The sequence below is a fragment of the Choloepus didactylus genome, chromosome 26 (assembly GCF_015220235.1).
Source record: "Choloepus didactylus isolate mChoDid1 chromosome 26, mChoDid1.pri, whole genome shotgun sequence".
Classification (NCBI taxonomy): Eukaryota; Metazoa; Chordata; class Mammalia; order Pilosa; family Megalonychidae; genus Choloepus; species Choloepus didactylus.
The window spans coordinates 3,983,828-4,006,589 of NC_051332.1; positions in this window are offsets into that span (position 1 = coordinate 3,983,828).

Genomic DNA, 22,762 nt, shown 5'->3' on the forward strand with positions numbered 1-22,762 from the left:
TGAAGAAACACCAAAATAAAAACACAATTTGAGGAGGCGGGGCAAGATGGCAGACTGGTGAGCTGTAAGTTTTAGTTACTCCTCCAGGAAAGTAGGTAAAAAGCCAGGAACTGCATGGACTGGACACCACAGAACAATCTGACTTTGGGCATACTTCATACAACACTCATGAAAACGTGGAACTGCTGAGATCAGCGAAATCTGTAAGTTTTTGCGGCCAGGGGACCCGCGCCCCTCCCTGCCAGGCTCAGTCCCGTGGGAGGAGGGGCTGTCAGCTCCGGGAAGGAGAAGGGAGAAGTGCAGTGGCTGCTCTTATCGGAAACTCATTCTACTAATCCAAACTCCAACCATAGATAGACTGAGACCAGACACCAGAGACTCTGAGAGCAGCCAGCCCAGCAGAGAGGAGACAGGCATAGAAAAAAAACAACACGAAAAACTCCAAAATAAAAGCGGAAGATTTTTGGAGTTCTGCTGAACATAGAAGGGGGAAGGGCAGAGCTCAAGCCCGAGCTCAGGCCCTGAGGCGCATATGCAAATCCCGAAGAAAAGCTGATCTCTCTGCCCTGTGGACCTTTCCTTAATGACCCTGGTTGCTTCGTCTATTAGCATTTCAATAACCCATTAGAGCTCTGAGGAGGGCCGTTTTTTTGTTTTTTTTTTTGTTTTTGTTTTTGTTTTTTAAATCCTTTTTTCTTTTTCTAAAACAATTACTCCAAGAAGCCCAATACAGAAAGCTTCAAAGAATTGCAATTTGGGCACGTCAAGTCAAGAGCAGAACTAAGAGAGCTCTGAGACAAAAGGCAATAATACAGTGGCTGAGAAAATTCAATAAACAACACAACTTCCCAAGAAAAGGGGGGTGTCCGCTCACAGCCACCATCCTGGTGGACAGGAAACACTCCTGCCCATCGCCAGCCCCATAGCCCAGAGCTGCCCCAGACAACCCAGTGTGACGGAAGTGCTTCAAATAACAGGCACACACCACAAAACTGGGCGTGGACATTAGCCTTCCCTGCAACCTCAGCTGAATGTCCCAGAACTGGGAAGGTGGAGCAGTGTGAATTAACAAAGCCCCATTCAGCCATCATTTGAGCAGACTGGGAGCCTCCCTACACAGCCCAGCAGCCCAGAACTGCCCTGGGGGGACGGCACTCACCTGTGACATAGCACAGTCATCCCTCAACAGAGGACCCGGGGTGCACAGCCTGGAAGAGGGGCCCACTTGCAAGTCTCAGGAGCCATACGCCAATACCAAAGGCTTGTGGGTCAGTGGCAGAGACAAACTGTGGCAGGACTGAACTGAAGGATTAGACTATTGCAGCACCTTTAAAACTCTAGGATCATCAGGGAGATTTGATTGTTAGGGCCACACCCCTCCCCGACTGCCCAGAAACACGCCCCACATACAGGGCAGGCAACACCAACTACACACGCAAGCTTGGTACACCAATTGGGCCCCACAAGACTCACTCCCCCACTCACCAAAAAGGCTAAGCAGGGGAGAACTGGCTTGTGGAGAACAGGTGGCTCGTGGAAGTCACCTGCTGGTTAGTTAGAGAAAGTGTACTCCATGAAGCTGTAGATCTGATAAATTAGAGATAAGGACTTCAGTAGGTCTACAAACCCTAAAAGAACCCTATCAAGTTCAGCAAATGCCACGAGGCCAAAAACAACAGAAAATTATAAAGCATATGAAAAAACCAGACGATATGGATAACCCAAGCCCAAGCACCCAAATCAAAAGACCAGAAGAGACACAGCACGTAGAGCAGCTACTCAAAGAACTAAAGATGAACAATGAGACCATAGTACGGGATATGAAGGAAATCAAGAAGACCCTAGAAGAGCATAAAGAAGACATTGCAAGACTAAATAAAAAAATGGATGATCTTATGGAAATTAAAGAAACTGTTGACCAAATTAAAAAGATTCTGGACACTCATAGTACAAGACTAGAGGAAGTTGAACAACGAATCAGTGACCTGGAAGATGACAGAATGGAAAATGAAAGCATAAAAGAAAGAATGGGGAAAAAAATTGAAAAAATCGAAATGGACCTCAGGGATATGATAGATAATATGAAACGTCCAAATATAAGACTCATTGGTGTCCCAGAAGGGGAAGAAAAGGGTAAAGGTCTAGGAAGAGTATTCAAAGAAATTGTTGGGGAAAACTTCCCAAATCTTCTAAACAACATAAATACACAAATCATAAATGCTCAGCGAACTCCAAATAGAATAAATCCAAAAAAACCCACTCCGAGACATACACTGATCACACTGTCAAACATAGAAGAGAAGGAGCAAGTTCTGAAAGCAGCAAGAGAAAAGCAATTCACCACATACAAAGGAAACAGCATAAGACTAAGTAGTGACTACTCAGCAGCCACCATGGACGCGAGAAGGCAGTGGCATGATATATTTAAAATTCTGAGTGAGAGGAATTTCCAGCCAAGAATACTTTATCCAGCAAAGCTCTCCTTCAAATTTGAGGGAGAGCTTAAATTTTTCACAGACAAAGAAATGCTGAGAGAATTTGCTAACAAGAGACCTCCCCTACTGGAGATACTAAAGGGAGCCTTACAGACAGAGAAACAAAGACAGGACAGAGAGACTTGGAGAAAGGTTCAGTACTAAAGAGATTCGGTATGGGTACAATAAAGGATATTAATAGAGAGAGGGAAAAATATGGCAAACATAAACCAAAGGATAAGATGGCCAATTCAAGAAATGCCTTCACGGTTTTAACGTTGAATGTAAATGGATTAAACTCCCTAATTAAAAGATATAGATTCGCAGAATGGATCAAAAAAAATGAACCATCAATATGTTGCATACAAGAGACTCATCTTAGACACAGGGACACAAAGAAACTGAAAGTGAAAGGATGGAAAAAAATATTTCATGCAAGCTACAGCCAAAAGAAAGCAGGTGTAGCAATATTAATCTCAGATAAAATAGACTTCAAATGCAGGGATGTTTTGAGAGACAAAGAAGGCCACTACATACTAATAAAAGGGGCAATTCAGCAAGAAGAAATAACAATCGTAAATGTCTATGCACCCAATCAAGGTGCCACAAAATACATGAGAGAAACACTGGCAAAACTAAAGGAAGCAATTGATGTTTCCACAATAATTGTGGGAGACTTCAACACATCACTGTCTCCTATAGATAGATCAACCAGACAGAAGACCAATAAGGAAATTGAAAACCAAAACAATCTGATAAATGAATTAGATTTAACAGACATCTACAGGACATTACATCCCAAATCACCAGGATACACATACTTTTCTAGTGCTCACGGAACTTTCTCCAGAATAGATCATATGCTGGGACATAAAAGAAGCCTCAATAAATTTAAAAAGATTGAAATTATTCAAAGCACATTCTCTGACCACAATGGAATACAATTAGAAGTCAATAACCATCAGAGACTTAGGAAATTCACAAATACCTGGAGGTTAAACAACACACTCCTAAACAATCAGTGGGTTAAAGAAGAAATAGCAAGAGAAATTGCTAAATATATAGAGACGAATGAAAATGAGAACACAACATACCAAAACCTATGGGATGTAGCAAAAGCAGTGTTAAGGGGGAAATTTATAGCACTAAACGCATATATTAAAAAGGAAGAAAGAGCCAAAATCAAAGAACTAATGGATCAACTGAAGAAGCTAGAAAATGAACAGCAAACCAATCCCAAACCAAGTAGAAGAAAAGAAATAACAAGGATTAAAGCAGAAATAAATGACATAGAAAACAAAAAAACAATAGAGAGGATAAATATCACCAAAAGTTGGTTCTTTGAGAAGATCAACAAGATTGACAAGCCCCTAGCTAGACTGACAAAATCAAAAAGAGAGAAGACCCATATAAACAAAATAATGAATGAAAAAGGTGACATAACTGCAGATCCTGAAGAAATTAAAAAAATTATAAGAGGATATTATGAACAACTGTATAGCAACAAACTGGATAACATAGAAGAAATGGACAATTTCCTGGAAACATATGAACAACCTAGACTGACCAGAGAAGAAATAGAAGACCTCAACCAACCCATCACAGGCAAAGAGATCCAATCAGTCATCAAAAATCTTCCCACAAATAAATGCCCAGGGCCAGATGGCTTCACAGGGGAATTCTACCAAACTTTCCAGAAAGAACTGACACCAATCTTACTCAAACTCTTTCAAAACATTGAAAAAAATGGAACACTATCTAACTCATTTTATGAAGCTAACATCAATCTAATACCAAAACCAGGCAAAGATGCTACAAAAAAGGAAAACTACCGGCCAATCTCCCTAATGAATATAGATGCAAAAATCCTCAACAAAATACTTGCAAATCGAATCCAGAGACACATTAAAAAGATCATACACCATGACCAAGTGGGGTTCATTCCAGGCATGCAAGGATGGTTCAACATAAGAAAAACAATCAATGTATTACAACACATTAACAAGTCAAAAGGGAAAAATCAATTGATCATCGCAATAGATGCTGAAAAAGCATTTGACAAAATCCAACATCCCTTTTTGATAAAAACACTTCAAAAGGTAGGAATTGAAGGAAACTTCCTCAACATGATAAAGAGCATATATGAAAAACCCACAGCCAGCATAGTACTCAATGTTGAGAGACTGAAAGCCTTCCTTCTAAGATCAGGAACAAGACAAGGATGCCCGCTGTCACCACTGTTATTCAACATTGTGCTGGAAGTGCTAGCCAGGGCAATCCGGCAAGACAAAGAAATAAAAGGCATCCAAATTGGAAAAGAAGAAGTAAAACTGTCATTGTTTGCAGATGATATGATCTTATATCTAGAAAACCCTGAGAAATCAACGATACACCTACTAGAGCTAATAAACAAATTTAGCAAAGTAGCGGGATACAAGATTAATGCACATAAGTCAGTAATGTTTCTATATGCTAGAAATGAACAAACGGAAGTGACACTCAAGGAAAAGATACCATTTTCAATAGCAACTAAAAAAATCAAGTACCTAGGAATAAACTTAACCAAAGATGTAAAAGACCTATACAAAGAAAACTACATAACTCTACTAAAAGAAATAGAAGGGGACCTTAAAAGATGGAAAAATATTCCATGTTCATGGATAGGAAGGCTAAATGTCATTAAGATGTCAATTCTACCCAAACTCATCTACAGATTCAATGCAATCCCAATCAAAATTCCAACAACCTACATTGCAGACTTGGAAAAGCTAGTTATCAAATTTATTTGGAAAGGGAAGATGCCTTGAATTGCTAAAGACACTCTAAAAAAGAAAAACGAAGTGGGAGGACTTACACTCCCTGACTTTGAAGCTTATTATAAAGCCACAGTTGCCAAAACAGCATGGTACTGGCACAAAGATAGACATATAGATCAATGGAATCGAATTGAGAATTCAGAGATAGACCCTCAGATCTATGGCCGACTGATCTTTGATAAGGCCCCCAAAGTCACCGAACTGAGCCATAATGGTCTTTTCAACAAATGGGGCTGGGAGAGTTGGATATCCATATCCAAAAGAATGAAAGAGGACCCCTACCTCACCCCCTACACAAAAATTAACTCAAAATGGACCAAAGATCTCAATATAAAAGAAAGTACCATAAAACTACTAGAAGATAATGTAGGAAAACATCTTCAAGACCTTGTATTAGGAGGCCACTTCCTAGACTTTACACCCAAAGCACAAGCAACAAAAGAGAAAATAGATAAATGGGAACTCCTCAAGCTTAGAAGTTTCTGCACCTCAAAGGAATTTCTCAAAAAGGTAAAGAGGCAGCCAACTCAATGGGGAAAAAATTTTTGGAAACCATGTGTCTGACAAAAGACTGATATCTTGCATATACAAAGAAATCCTACAACTCAATGACAATAGTACAGACAGCCCAATTATAAAATGGGCAAAAGATATGAAAAGACAGTTCTCTGAAGAGGAAATACAAATGGCCAAGAAACACATGAAAAAATGTTCAGCTTCACTAGCTATTAGAGAGATGCAAATTAAGACCACAATGAGATACCATCTAACACCGGTTAGAATGGCTGCCATTAAACAAACAGGAAACTACAAATGCTGGAGGGGATGTGGAGAAATTGGAACACTTATTCATTGTTGGTGGGACTGTATAATGGTTCAGCCACTCTGGAAGTCAGTCTGGTAGTTCCTTAGAAAACTAGATATAGAGCTACCATTCGATCCAGCGATTGCAATTCTCGGTATATACCCGGAAGATCGGAAAGCAGTGACACGAACAGATATCTGCACGCCAATGTTCATAGCAGCATTATTCACAATTGCCAAGAGATGGAAACAACCCAAATGTCCTTCAACAGATGAGTGGATAAATAAAATGTGGTATATACACACGATGGAATACTACGCGGCAGTAACAAGGAACGATCTCGTAAAACATATGACAACATGGATGAACCTTGAAGACATAATGCTGAGCGAAATAAGCCAGGCACAAAAAGAGAAATATTATATGCTACCACTAATGTGAACTTTGAAAAATGTAAAACAAATGGTGTATAATGTAGAATGTAGGGAAACTAGCAGTAGAGAGCAATTAAGGAAGGGGGAACAATAATCCAAGAAGAACAGATAAGCTAGTTAACGTTCTGGGGATGCCCAGAAATGACTATGGTCTGTTAATTTCTGATGGATGTAGTAGGAACAAGTTCACTGAAATGTTGCTATATTATGTAACTTTCTTGGGGTAAAGTAGGAACATGTTGGAAGTTAAGCAGTTATCTTAGGTTAGTTGTCTTTTTCTTACTCCCTTGTTATGGTCTCTTTGAAATGTTCTTTTATTGTATGTTTGTTTTCTTTTTAACTTTTTTTTTCATACAGTTGATTTAAAAAAGAAGGGAAAGTTAAAAAAAAAAAAAAAGAAAAAAGACAAACAAGGAAAAAAAAAAAAAAAGATGTAGTGCCCCCCTTGAGGAGCCTGTGGAGAATGCAGGGGTATTCGCCTACCCCACCTCCATGGTTGCTAACATGACCACAGACATAGGGGACTGGTGGTTTGATGGGTTGAGCCCTCTACCATAAGTTTTACCCTTGGGAAGACGGTTGCTGCAAAGGAGAGGCTAGGCCTCCCTATATTTGTGCCTAAGAGTCTCCTCCTGAATGCCTCTTTGTTGCTCAGATGTGGCCCTCTCTCTCTGGCTAAGCCAACTTGAAAGGTGAAATCACTGCCCTCCCCTCTACGTGGGACCAGACACCCAGGGGAGTGAATCTCCCTGGCAACGTGGAATATGACTCCCAGAGAGGAATGTAGACCCGGCATCATGGGATGGAGAACAACTTCTTGACCAAAAGGGGGATGTGAAAGGAAATGAAATAAGCTTCAGTGGCAGAGAGATTCCAAAATGAGCTGAGAGATCACTCTGGTGGGCACTCTTACGCACACTTTAGGCAACCCTTTTTAGGTTCTAAAGAATTGGGGTAGCTGGTGGTGGATACCTGAAACTATTAAACTACAACCCAGAACCCATGAATCTCGAAGACAGTTGCATAAAAATGTAGCTTATGAGGGGTGACAATGGGATTGGGAATGCCATAAGGACCAAACTCCACTTTGTCTAGTTTATGGATGGATGAGTAGAAAAGTAGGGGAAGGAAACAAACAGACAAAGGTACCCAGTGTTCTTTTTTACTTCAATTGCTCTTTTTCACTCTAATTATTATTCTTGTTATTTTTGTGTGTGTGCTAATGAAGGTGTCAGGGATTGATTTAGGTGATGAATGTACAACTATGTAATGGTACTGTAAACAATCGAAAGTACAATTTGTTTTGTATGACTGCGTGGTATGTGAATATATCTCAATAAAATGATGATTAAAAAAAAAACACAATTTGAGAAAGACTCTTTAAAATTACATTTCAGCAGCTTTTTAATATGTCCAGACAAAGGAAATAATTGTGATATATTCAGATGTAAGAGAATAAATAAATCTGAAAAAGAAAAGCCATGTTTGATATGAGACTGGACACTATTTTGGTTTGTGCCTTTCTACATTTCTGTTATTAATATTACTATTTTTGGTCAATGAGACACAATTGGGTAATTTTTGAGGTGGTGACCAGGCCCTAGATGATATATATGCACTACAATCTGGTTAATTTAATGATTCTGGTATTGTTCCTGTGAATATATAAGAGAATGTCTCTGTTATTATGTGAAATACTGCAAGAATAATTAAAGAAACTGACAATTTTTTAAACATAAATTTAAAAATGTTAAAGAAATACTTATGCAAGGAGTATGAAACAATGTTAAATTCACGATGAAAGAAATTAAAGACACTTAACATTTGCTAGTTTCCCTCCTCATAAAGGCACAAGGTCAGATCAAGGTGAGTTTACATAGACCTGCTTTCTTGGGATATGAGAAGAATGGTCGCAGTCAGTGCCACTTGGGCTTCAACAAATTTTGGACTGGAGATGTTGGGGAACTCTTCTTCCTTTGCTAATAAACATGCTTTCAGATCTGGAAAATATATGTGTCACATTTGTGCTTAAAGTCTCCCAAGTCCAGCACCAAGTAAAAGGGGACTTGCTGTGGACAATCACAGTTATATGTGTATCATTCTAACTGACAAAACCAGGGTACTCTAGCTCCCAGTACAGGGATATCCCTCAGGGCAATGATAGTTCATGGACCAAGGAACAAACAATAATCAGTGTACATGATCATGCTTGCCCTATGGGAGTATCAAACCCAGTCCCCATACATGCCTCCAACCCACTCAACCAAAATATATCAACCTCTCCACATATCATGTGTTCTCTTTATCACAGGACCACTATACCTGTCACTCAGCATTTAGGCCAAGAATAAGACTTCTGGAAAGAATAAATAGAGCAAAATATCCCACCAATAAAGCAGCCATAAGCCCATCCTCATGTCAGCTATAAAGAGTGGACAGTGCAGACACATCAAAGTTGTCCAAATTTCCCCATTAAAGAGGGTTCATTGACTGCACATGGGCATGCCTCATGGTAGGCTATACTAAGTAAGCACCTGGGATGCTAAGCTGCATGTCTTAGATCCAGTGGTAATTTCTGTGCCATTGGAAAAAAAGGCAGTCTGAAGCATGGCCAGGTGCACTTCATTAAAACTCAGCCAACCCCATACCAAACTGGATTTGGCTTGGCCATTCCTGTAAAGCATCCTCCTGAGAGAATCAAACCCTCACCATCCAACAGGGCTGCAGGTGATTCTTGGGGCTGCAGAATCATCCTCATATACCTACAACAAACTGCACAGTCCACAAAACATCCACCATCACCTGCACACTTGTGGGGCCAATTAAATTTTCATACCACAGGGCAGATTTTTGGATAGAGACCCATTGGTTAGCAAATTGATGAGAATTGTAAGGCAGTTGACGGTCAGTGGAATTTGTGCATGTGCATTCCAAGCACCCACAGGAATTCTAGGCTGTTTTGTGACATGGGTTTGCTCTGCCTACTCCAAAGGTTTAAGCCCCAGTGAGATTTTGTCCCTGAGGTTTCTTAACCTGGGACTTCATGCTGTATATTAGGCATACCTGGGTACAGGGATTCCTATTTGAAGTAATGGGAAAGATTCAGAAACACTTGGTGTGGTGTGTAGCCAATTCTGCACACAGCTCAGCAGAGAAGCTTCTATTTGAAAGTGGATATGAGGGATGTGAAGTCGTGTAACTGGAACTAGATGATAAGAGAGGGAAAAAGGAAACCTAGGACTGTGCAGCAATAAACAATACCACTAGGAAGATACATGGACTGTATGAAGAGTACTGTTTATAATATTAGAAATCTTTAATGAAATCCTTGAAGATATCCCATTACTGCAAACTTGTGCAATGAAGGAAGCAAAGTAGTAATTTCAGGTTCCTTGCTTTCCTGAAACTTAGTTATGCTTTATTATAAAGTGGTGATTTTTGATACTTGTGTGTTGCTGTAGCTTATAGATAATGTTCAAAATGAATTCAATACAAAGAAACAAAAATTAAATGTCTCATTTAAAAAACATCACCATGGAGCACAATAGTTTTCTGCCAATGCAGCCTAAAATTCATAACTCAATTTCTTCAGGAAGAAACAATGAAAAAAGTGACACAATTTGAGCCATATTCTTTAAAATGATGGTTCGTCAGCTTTCTAGTATATCCAGATGAAGGAAATAATTGAGATATATTCAGATGAAAGAGAATAAATAAACCTGAAAAAGAATTACCATTTTTGATATGATACTGGACACTATTTTGGGTGTGCCTTTCTACATACTATCATTATTATTACTGTTAACATTTTTCTTGATCATTAGGTCATTATTAGGTAATTGTTGAGTTGGGCACCAGGCCCCTTGATGGATATTTTTACTAAAACCAGGCAAATTTAATGATTGTGATAATGTTCCTGTGAATACATAAAATAATATCTCTGTTCTTAAGTGAAATACTACAAGAATAATTAAAGAAAGTGACTTTTTTAAACATAACTAAAATTGTTAAAAAGACATTGTTATTCAAGGGATATGAAACAATGTTATATTGGTGATAAAAGAATTTAAATAAAGTCACTTCTCATGTGTTGGTTTCCCTCCTAATGAAGGCACAGGGTCAGATCTTTGTGAGATTACACTGAGCTGCTTTCATTGTATATGAGAATAGTGGTCAAAGTCAGTGCCACTGGGGCCTACTCCCTTGAACTTCAGCAAATTTGTGAATGGAGAGGTCAGGGAAGTCTTCCTTTGTAATAAAGTTGCTTTTAGATCTGGAACAAAGTACATGTTACATTTGTGATTAATCTCTCCCAAGTCCAGCACAATGTAAAATGTGTACTTGGGGTGGGCATTTACAGTTACATGTGTATCATTCTAGCTGACAGAGCCAGAGTATGTTGGCTCCCAGGACAGGGATATCCCTCAGGGCAATGGTAATTCTTGGACTAAGAAACAAAATTTATTCAGTGTACACCATCATGCCTGCCCTCTGGGAGTCTCCATACCTGTCCCCAGTAATGCCTCCAACCCACCCAACACAAAAAGCATCAGCCTCTCCACATATCATGTTTTCTCATCACAGGGCTACTTTGACTGTCACTCAGCATTTAGACCCAGAATGAGACTTCTCTCAAGCATAGAGAAAGTAATCCCACCACTAAGACAGCCATGAGGCAATCCTCATGTCAGCTATAAACAGTGGACAGGGCAGACACATCAGTGTTTTCCAAATTTCCCTGACTTAAACTGGGTTCATTGACTACACATGGGCATGCCTCATGGTAGGCTCTGCAAAGTGAGCACCTGGGATGCTAAGATGCATGTGGTAGATCCAGTTGTAATTTCTGGGCCATTGGAAAAATAAATGCAGGCCCAAGCTTGGCCAGGTGAACTTAATTAAAGCTCTGCCTAAACCACATGCAATTAGAATTTGTCCTTGGCCTTTCCTGTATAGCATCCTCCAGGGAGAGACAGACCCTCACCATTCATTGGGGCTGGATGTGATCCTCAGGGATGCAGAATCAACCACATATACCTACAACTGAACAGGCCACAACACCTTCAACATTACCTGCACACTTGTTGAGCCCATTATATTTACAGACCAAATGGTAGCCATGGGGATAGAGCCCTGTGGCTTAGCAACCTGATGCCTAATGTGAGGCAGGAGCGGATCAATGGAATTTATGCATGTGCATTCCAAGCACCTGCCAGAATTCTAAGCCAATTTGGAACCTGGGCTGGCTCTGTCTCCACCATGGGTTTGAGCCCCAGTGAGATTTCTTCCCTGAGGTTTCTTAACTTGGGATATCCTGCTGTATATTAGGCACACCTGGGTACAGGAATTCCTACTTGTTGTAATGGGAAGGATTCAGAAAGACTTGGTGTGGTTTGTAGCTGATTATGCACATAAGGCTCAGCAGAGAATCCTCTATTTAAAAGTGGATATTAAGGATGTGAAGTCATGTAACATAATCTAGATGACCAGGGGGAAAAAGGAAACCTAGGACTGTGCAGCAATTAACCATACCACATGAAATATACATGGATTCTATGAAGAGTACTGTTTATAATGTTAGAAATCTTTAATCAAAAGCCTTGAAGATAACCCATTAATACAATCTTGTTCAATGCAGTAAGCAAAGTAGTTATTTCACCTAACTTGCTTTCATGAAAATTTGCTTTACATTATTATAAAGTGGTGATTTTTGATACTTGTGTGTTGTAGCTTATAGATAATGTTTAAAATGAACTCAATACATTGAAAGAATCACTAAATTAACCTGGTTGAAGTACAAATATCTCATCTAGGGTCACGGTCCCCACCTCAACAATTACCCAATCATGTCCTATCAACCAAGCAAAATGTTAATATTAATGACAGAAATGTAGAAATGTGCAAACCAATATAGTTTTCAGCCTCATATCAAACATGGCATTTCTTCTTCAGTTTTGTTTATTCACTGTATTTACACTCAATACAGTGAAAGAAACAAAAATTAATCTTCTCAGTTAAAAAAAACACCATGAGGGCACAATAATTTTCTGACAATACACCCTAAAATTCATAAACTCAATTTCTTCAGTAAGAAACAGTGAAAAAATGCAATTTGGGGTATACTCTTTAAAAGGATGTTTCAGAAACTTTCTAACATGTCCAGATGAAGGAAATAATTAGATATATTCAGAAAAAAGAGAATAAATAAAACTGAAAAAGAAATGCCATGTTTGATATGAGGCTGAAAACTATATTGGTTTGCACATTTCTACATTTCTGTCATTAATATTAACATTTTGCTTGGTTGATAGGACATGATTGGGTAATTGTTGAGGTGGGGACCGTGACCCTAGATGAGATATTTGTACTACAACCAGGTTAATTTAGTGATTATGGTAATTTTCCTGTGAATACACAAGAGAATGTCTATGTTCTTAAGTGAAATACTACAAAAATAATTAAAGAAACTGACATTTTTTAAACATAAATTTAAAATTGTTAAAGAAAACCTTATTATACAAGAATATGAAACAATGTTAAATCAGTGATAAAATTAAATAAAGACACTTCACATGTGTTGGTTTCCCTCCTCATGAAGGCACAGGGTCAGATCAGGGTGAAATTACACTGACATGCTTTCATGGGATATGAGAATAGTGATCACAGTGCCAGTAGGTCCAACTCCCTCAGGCTTCAGAAAATTTTAAAATGGAGAGATTGAGGAAGTCTTCTTCCTTTGCTAGTCAACTTGCTTTCAGATCTGGAACAAAATATGTCCCACATTTTTGGTTAATCTCTCCCAAGTCCAGCACCATGTAAAAGGGGTTTTGGAGTGGGCATTCACAGTTACATGTGTATCATTCTACCTGACAGAGCCAGGGTAAGTTGACTTCCAGGACACAGATATCCCTCAGGGCAATGATAGTTCCTGGACAAAGGTACAAACAATAATCAGTGTACACCATCATGGCTGCCCTCTGGGCATCTCCATCCCTGCCCCCAAACATGCCACCAACCCACTCAACACAATATTTCAACTTCTCCTATCATGTTTTTTCTTCTTCACAGGACAATCTTGAGTGTCACTCAGCATTTAGGCCCAGAATGAGACTTCTGGCAAGCATAAATAGAGTATGAAATCCCACCACTAAGACAGCAATGAGCCAATCCTCATGTCAGCTATAAACAGTGGACAGGGCAGAGACATCAAAGTTGTCCAAATATCCATGACTTAAATGTTTCATTGAATTCACATGGGAATGCCTCATGTTAGGCTCTACTAAGTGAGCCCCCAGGATGCTGAGCAGCATATCTTAGATCCAGTGGTAATTTCTGTAGAATCAGAAAAAAAAGGGCAGGCCCATGCTTGGCCAGGTGCACTTCATTATAGTTCTTCCTGTACCACACCCAATTGGAATTTACCCTTGGCAATTCTTGTATAGAATCTTGCAGGTAGAGTCAAATCCAAGCCGTTCATTGGGCTGCAGGTGATCCATGGGGCTGCAATATCATCCATATACATACAAGAAACTGTAAGGCTACAACACCTCCACAATCAACTGCACACTTGGGGAGCCCATTATATTTTCAGACCACAGAGCAGCTGTTTGGATAGAGCCCTATTCCTTAGCAACCTGATGCCTATTTTGAGGCATGAGAGAGTCAGCAGAATTTGCACATGTGCATTCCAAGCACCCACCAGAATTCCACGCCACTTTGGAAACTGGACTGTCTCTGTCTCCTCCACAGGTTTGAGTCCCAGAGAGATTTATTCCCTGAGGTTTCTTAACTTGTGATTTCCTGCTGTATTTTAGGCACACATGGTTACATGGATTCCTATTTGGAGTAATGTGAAAGATTCATAAAAACTTGGTTTGATTTGTAGTTGATTCTGCACATAAGGTTCAGCAGTGAAGACTCTATTTGAAACTGGATATGAGGGATGTCAAGTCGTGTAACTGGAACTAGATGACAAGATGGGGAAAAAGGAAACCTAGGGCTGTGCATCAATAAACAATATCCCAAGGAAGATACATGTAGTGTATGAAGAGTAGGGTTTACAATATTAGAAAACTTAAATGAAAAGCCTTGAATATAACCCATTAATGCAAACTTGTGCAATGTGAGAAGCAAAGTACTTATTTCAGTTTACTTGCTTTCCTGAAACTTTGCTTTGCTTTATTATAGAGTGGTGATTTTTGATACTTGCATGTTTTGTAGCTTGTAGATATTGTTTAAAATGAATTCAATACAATGAAAGAAACAGAAATAAAACTTCTCATTTAATAAAAAACTATGAGGGTAAAATAATTTTCAACCAATACAGCCTAAAATTCATAAACTCAGTTTCATCAGGAAGAAACACTGAAAAAAAAACCAATTTGGGGAATAATGTTTAAAGGATGGTTCAGCAGCTTTCTAATATGTCCAGATGAAGGAAATAATTGAGATATATACAGATGAAAGAGAATAAATAACCCTGAAAGAGAAATGCCATTTTTGATATGAGACTGGACACTATTTTGGTTTCTGCCTTTCTACAGTTCTATCATTATTATTACTATTAACACTTTGTTTGTTCAATAGGACATGATTGGGTAATTTTTGAGGTGGGGGCCAGGCCCCAAGATGAGATATTTTTACTACAACCTGGTTAATTTAATTATTGTGGTAATGTTTCTGTGAATACATAAGAGAATGTCTCTGTTCTTAACTGAAATACTACAAGAATAATTAAAGAAACTGACTTTTTTAACCTAAATTTAAAATTATTAAAGAAAACCTTCTTATGCAAGAAATATTAAACATTATACAAGAAATATTAAACAATGTTAAATCAGCAATAAAAGAACTTTTATAAAGACACTTCCCATGTGTTGGTTCCCCACCTCATGAAGGCACAGGGTCAGATCAGGGTGAGATTACACTGACCTGCTTTCATGGGACGTGAGAAGAATGTTCATAGTCAGTGCCACTTAGACCTACTCCCTTGGGCATCAGCAGTTTGGGGAATGGAGAGGTTGGGGAAGACTTCTTCCTTTGCTAATAATCATGCTTCAGATTGGGAACAAAATATGTGCCACATTTTTGGTTAATCTCTCCCAAGCCCAGCAACATGTAAAAGGGGGACTTGGAGTAGGCATTCACAGTTACATGTGTATCATTCTAACCGACAGAGCCAGGTTATGTTGGCTTCCAGGACAGGGAGATCCCTCAGGGCACTGATAGTTCCTGAACAAGGAACAAACAATATTCAGTGTATGCCATCATGCCTGCCCTATGGTAGTCTCCATCCCTGTCCCTAATCTTGCCTCCAACTGGCTCAGCACAAATTATGTCAGCCTCTCCACATATCATGTGTTCTCTTCACAGGATCATCTTGACTGTCACTCAGCATTAGGCCCAGAATGAGACCTCTGGCAAGCATAAAGAGAGCAAGAATTCCCACCACTAAGACAGCTATAAGCCAATCCTCATGTCAGCTATAAACAGTGGACAGGGCAGACACATCAGTGTTGTCCAAATTTCCCCTACTTAAAGTGTGTTCATTGACTGCACATGGGCATTCCTCATGGTAGGCTCTGCTAAGTGAGCACCCAGGATGCTAAGCTGCATGTCTTAGATTCAGTGGTAATTTCTGTGTCATTGAAAAATAAAAGGCAGGCCCAAGCTTGGCCAGGGGCACTTCAGTACAGCTCTGCCTACCCCACACCAAATTGAAATTTACCCTTGGCCTTTCCTGTGTAGAATCCTCCAGGGGGAGTCAAACCCTCACCATCCTTTGGGGCTGCAGGTGATCCTTGAGGACTGTAGAATCATCCTCAAATACTTATAACAAACTGCACAGGCAAGAACACCTCCATCACATGCATAATTTGGGAGCCCATTGTATTTGCAGACCACAGGGCAGCCATTGGGAAAGAGCCATGTTGCTTAGCAACATTATGTCTACTGTGAGGCAAGGGAGGGTCAGTGTAATTTGCCCATGTACATTCCAAGCAACAGCCAGAATTCTAGGCTGCTTTGGAACCTGGGCTGGCTCGGTCTCCTCCATGGTTTTGAGCACCAGTGAAATTTCTTCCCTGAGGTTTCTTAATTCGGATTTTCTGCTGTATTTTAGACACAATAATTTTCTGTCAGTACAACCTAAAATTCATAACTCAATTTCATCAGGAAGAAATACTGAAATAAAAACACAATTTGAGGAATATTCTTTAAAGAATAGTTCAGCAGCTTTCTAATATGTCCAGATGAAGGAAATTGCTGAGATATATTCCAATGAAAGAGAATAAATACACCTGAAAATGATATGCCATGTTTGATATGAGACTGGACACTATTTTGGTTTGTGCCCTCTTCATTTCTATCATTATTATTATTAACATTTTTTTTTATTAAATTCAGTTTTATTGAAATACATTCACACACCATACAATCATCCATGATATACAATCCACTGTCCAGAGTATGATAACATAGTTATACATTCATCACCACAATCTATCTCTGAACATTTTCCTTACATCAGAAAGAACCAGAACAAGAATAAAAAATAAAAGTAAAAAAAGAACACCCAAATCATCCCCCCATCCCACCCCATTTGTCCTTTAGTTTTTATCCCCATTCCTCCACTCATCCATACACTAGCTAAAGGGGATGTGATCCACAAGGTCTTCACAATCACACTGTCACCCCTTGTAATCTACATTATTATATAATTGTTTTCAGGAGTCCAGACTGCTGGGTTAGAGTTTGGTAGTTTCAGGTATTTACTTCTAGCTATTCCAATACATTAAAGCCTAAGAGTTGTTATCTATATAGTGTATAAGAATGTCCACCAGAGTGACCTCTCGACTCCATTTGGAATCTCTCAGCCACTGAAACTATTTCGTCTCATTTTGCATCCCCCTTTTCATCAAGAAGATACTCTCAGTCCCATGATGCCGGGTCCATATTCATCCCCGGGAGTCATACACTGCGTTGCCAGGGAGATTTACACCCCTGGGGGTCGGGTCCCACGTAGGGGGGAGGGCAGCGAGTTCACCTGTCGAGATGGCTCAGTTAGAGAGAGAGAGGGCCACATCTGAGCAACAAAGAGGTACTCAGGGGGAGACTCTTAGGCACCATTACATACAACTTTAGACTCTCCTTTGTGGTAATGAGCCTCATAAGGGCAAGTCCCATGCTCGAGGGCTCAACGCATCAAACCGCCAGTCCTGGTGCTTGTGACAACATCAACACCAGTCCAGGTGAGGATGTCCAACACATCCGCACCTTCCCCCAGATCCTTGGGGCTGGAGAAGGGGAGGCTGTAAATATATTTTTTATTGTCTGCCCAAATTACTCTAGGATGTGTCACTATTTCACTCCAGCCTATACTAACCTACCGTATCTCACTTCCTATTCAAAGTTCCATGCAATTGTGGTGTCTGAACAAATCAACTGTAGAGTTGTACCGTTTAGAAAATTTAGATCCTGTACCAAATAGATATCTATTCCCTTGGTCTCATATGAAAGTTGAAGTTTTAAAACGCAATCAGTTTCAACCTTTATCCTTTAGCCTGGCTTGCCCTGGTCTTAACCAGACCTGCTTCATTCATATCACTAATTGAAGTTTGGGCTCTTTTTCAGCTTTTTTTTTATTTTTTATTTTTTTAACAGTGGCTGTATGCAGTAATACTGACATTCATATCTGCCGAGCTCTAGCTCTGAGTTTCAGGTGTCTCAGAGATATGCATTGTTCCAGAGACCAATCAGGTTATACGCAGGGGATCAGCATCTCAAAGTTTAGAGATAGGCCTTACAATTCAGCGATAGAGTTAACTGCTGTAAGAGCTTACAATCTAGGGACTATTACAATTATTGTGTCCACGTTAGGCTATGTTCTAAGATTCAATTCTGAGTTTACACATTGTAGTTAGTCCATATTGGTGAGGCATCATCCCTCTCACCATGTTTTCTCCAACACTTTTACTCCTATATATATATTTTCCTACAATTTTATAGAGTTATATTCACATACCTTACATTTATCCACAGTGTACAATCAGTTGTTCATGGTATCATCATAAAGTTGTACATTTATCACCACAATCAGCACTTGAACATACTGATTACTACAAGAAAAATTGTTTTTTTTTTTAGCAATAAGAAAAAATGATAAAAAGAAAAATAACATGTCATACAATACAGTATACTACTAAGGACAGCAAATAACACCACTACCAAGAATCCCATATTACTCCCCTATATCCCCCTCTCATATACATTTAGCATTGGCATATTGCCTTTGTTACATTTAATGGAGGTACAATACAATGTTACTGTTGACCATAGACTCCAGTTTGCTTTGATTATGTTTTTTCCTGAATACCATCCCTTTTTCAAATTTCTACATGGTTGACATTCATTTGCTTTCCCACATGCAAAAACATTTTTATATTTGTATATTTAGTAACAGTCATTGGCCACTCCAGTTTTTGCCACGTTATACAGTCCCAGTCTTTATCATCTATCTTTACCTCTGGTGTCATACATTCTCCTATCCCACCTCTTTCAGCTTTACTCACAGACATCTTTGCTCAGTGTACTTACAATAACATGCTACCATCACACAGTATTATGCTATCTATTTCTGGATCTATGCAATCAATCCTAAACATTCTGTAGTCCTTCAGCATCAAATGACTGATCTCTGCCCTCTTTCTATCTCCTGGTCGCCTGTATTGTCAGCTTTTAACTCCCAAAGTTTGTTCATTAATATCTGTTCATATTAGTGAGACCATACAGAATCTGTCCTTTTGTTTCTGGCTAACTTCACTCAACATAATGTCCTCAAGGTTCATCCACATTATTACATGATCCATGTCTTTGTTCTGTCTTACAGCTGCATAATATTCCATCATGTGTATATACCACAGTTTGTTTATCCACTCATCCTTTGATGGACATTTGGGCTGTTTCCATCTCTTGGCAATTGTGAATAATGCTGCAATAAACATTGGTTTACAAATGTCTGTTTGTGTCTTAAGTTTCAGTTCCTCTGAGTATATACCCAGCAATGGAATAGCTGGGTCATATGGCAAATCTATATTTAGCTTCCTGAGGAACCTCCATACTGTCTTCCAGAGTGGTTGCACCATTCTACATTCCCACCAACAATGAATAAGTGTGTCTCTTTCTCCACATCCTCTCCAGCACTTGTCATTTTCTGTTTTTTGGATAATGGCCATTCTGGTAGGTGTGAGATGATATCTCATTGTGGTTTTGATTTGCATTTCCTTAATAGCCAGTGAAGTTGAGCATTTTTTCATACGCTTTTGAGCCATTTGTATTTCCTCTTCAGAAAAATGTTGTTCATGTCTTTTTCCCATTTTTTAATTGGATTGTTTGTCTTTCTGTTATTGAGATGCAGGACTCCTTTATATATTTGGGATATTAAACCCTTATCTGATATGTGGTTTCCAAATATCATCTCCCATTGTGTAGGTTGCCTTTTTACATTTCTGACAAAGTCCTTTGATGTACAAAAGTGTTTAATTTTGAGGAGATCCCATTTATCTATTTGTTCTTTGGTTGCTCGTGCCTTGGGTGTGAGGTCTAAGAAACCACCTCCTTTCACAAGATCTTTAAGATATTGCCCTACATTTTCTTCTAAGAGTTTTATGGTGTTGGTGCTAATGTTTAGGTCTTTGATCCACTTTGAGTTAATTTTGGTATAAGGTGTGAGATGGACATCCTCTTTCATTCTTTTGGAAATGGATATCCAGTTCTCCAAACACCATTTATTGAACAGGCTACTCTTTCCCAGTTGCTTCAGCTTCACTGCCTTATCAAAGATCAGTTGTCCATAGATGTAAGGGTCAACTTCTGAACACTCAATTCGATTCCATTGATTAGTATATCTGTCCTTATGCCAGTACCATTCTGTTTTGAGCACTGTAGCTTTGTAATACGCTTCAAAGTCAGGTAGTGTGAGACCTCCCACTTCTTTCCTCTTTCTCAAGATATTTTTGGCTATTCGGGGCATGGTACCCTTCCAAATAAATTTAGTTATTGGTTTTTCTATTTCTGTAAAGTAAGTTTTTGGGATTTGAATTGGTATTGCATTGAATCTGTAAATCAGTTTAGGTAAAATTGCCATCTTAACTATATTTAGTCTTCCAATCCATGAGCATGGTATGTTCTTCCATTTTTTCAGGTCTTGTTCAATTTCTTTTAGCATTTTCTTATAGTTTTCTGTGTAAAGGTCTTTTGTGTCCTTGGTTAAGTTTATTCCTAAATTCTTGATTCTTTTGGTTGCTATTGTAAATGGGATTTTTCTCTTGATTTCCTCCTCTTGTTGCACATTACTTATGTATAGGAACACTACAGATTTTTGCATGTTGATCTTGTAGCCTGCTACTTTGCTGTATTCATTGACTAGTTCTAGTAGCTTTGCTGTAGATTTTTCTGGATTTCCTACATATAGAATCATGTCATCTGCAAATAGTGAAAGTTTTACTTCTTCCTCTCCATTTTGGATGCATTTTATTTCTTTTTCTTGCCTAATTGCTCTAGCTAGAACTTCCAGCACAATGTTGAATAACAATGGTGATAGTGGGCATCCCTGTCTTGTTCCTGATCTTAGAGGAAAAGCTTTCAGTCTCTCCCCATTGAATGTGATGTTAGCTGTGGGTTTTTCATATATTGCCTTTATCGTATTGAAAAAGTTCCCTTCTATTCCTATCCTTTGAAGTGTTTTCATCAGGAAAGGATGTTGAATTTTGTCAAATGCCTTTTCTGCATCAATTGAGATGATCGTGTGGTTCTTCTGCTTTGATTTATTGATGTGGTGTATTACATTAATTGGTTTTCTTGTGTTGAACCAGCCTTGCATACCTGGAATAAATCCCACCTGGTTGTGGTGTATAATTCTTTTAATGTGCTGCTGGATTCGATTTGCAAGTATTTTGTTGAGGATTTTTGCATCTATATTCATTAAAGGAATTGGTCTATAATTTTCTGTTTTTTTGTAGTATCTTTGCCTGGTTTTGGTATTAGGGTGATGATAGCTTCATAGAAAGAGTTAGGTATCTTTCCCTGTTCTTCAATTTTTTTGAAGAGATTGAGCAGGATTGGTACTGATTCGTTCTTGAATGCTTGGTAGAATTCACATGTGGAACCATCTGGTCCTGGGCTTTTCCTTTTTGGGAGCTTTTTGATGACTGACTCAATCTCTTTACTTGTGATTGGTTTGTTGAGGTATTATTATTAACATTTTGATTGGTTGATAGAACTTGATTGGGTAATTGTTCACATGGGGACCAGGCTCCATGATGAGGTATATGTACTACAACATGGTTAATTTAATGATTGTGGTAATGTTCCTGTTAATACATAAGAGAATATCTCTGTTCTTAACTGAAATATTACAAGGATAGCTAAAGAAACTGACATTTTTTAATACATAAATTTAAAATTGTTAAATAAAACTTTATTATACAAGGAATATGGAACAATGCTAAATTAATGATTTGGAGAAATTGAAGACACTTCACATGTGTTGGTTTCCCATCTCATGAAGGCACAAGTTCAGATCAGGGTGAGATTGCATAGAACTGCTTCAATGGAAAATGAGAAGAACGGTCAGAGTCAGTGCACCTTGGGCCTACTCCCTTGGGCTTCAGCAAATTTGGGAGCAGAGGGGCTGGGGAAGTCTTCTTCCTTTGCTAATGAAATTGTTTTAAGGTCTGGAACAAAATGTGAGCCACATTTGTTGTTAATCTCTCCCTAGTCCAGCAACATGTGAAAGGGGGACTTGAGGAGGACATTAACACATGTGTATTATTCTAACTGACAGAGCCAGTGTATGTTGGCTCCCAGGACAGGTGTAACCCTAAGGGCAATGATAGTTCCTGGACCATGGAACAAAAAATATTCTGTGTACACCATCATTCCTTCCACCTGGGAGTCTCCATCCCTGTCCCCAATCTTGTCTACAACCCATTCAACACAAAATATATCAGCCTCCCACATATATGTGTTCTCTTTGTCAAGGTACAATCTTGACTGTCACTCAGAATTTAGCTTCAGAATGAGACCCCTGGCAAGCCTAAAGAGAGCAAGAAATCCCACCACTAAGACAGCCATGAGCCAATCCTCATGTCAGCTATAAACATTGGACAAGGCAGACACATCAATATTGTCCAAATTTCCCTGACTTAAAGTGGGTTCATTGACTGCACATGGGCA